The sequence below is a fragment of the Gekko japonicus genome, unplaced genomic scaffold (assembly GCF_001447785.1).
Source record: "Gekko japonicus isolate JY-2015 unplaced genomic scaffold, Gekko_japonicus_V1.1 scaffold4958, whole genome shotgun sequence".
Lineage (NCBI taxonomy): Eukaryota > Metazoa > Chordata > Lepidosauria > Squamata > Gekkonidae > Gekko > Gekko japonicus.
Window position 1 is genome coordinate 39,173 of NW_015168813.1, and position 354 is coordinate 39,526.

Genomic DNA, 354 nt, shown 5'->3' on the forward strand with positions numbered 1-354 from the left:
GGCGGCCCACTCTCTCTCTCTCTCTCTCTCTCTCCCTCTCTCTGGGCCCCGGGGAGGGGGATCGAGCTCATGCCTGAGGGCCACGGGATCCCTCCAGCGCAAGGGGGGGGATCCCTGCCAATGTTCCCTCTAAGTTGTGGAGTCTGGTGAGCAAAAAATCTACTCTGTGAGCTACGGGCATTCAAATTGTGAGCCAGCGCTTTGCCTCCTGCATACATTAGTTTGCTCTGGAGCCACCTTTCCTGAGCGAAGACAAAAATCTGTGAGCTGGAGGCTAAAAAACTGTGAGCTGGCTCACACTAACTCAGCTTAGTGGGAACACTGGTCCCTGCATGTCAGAGGTGAATGAGGGTG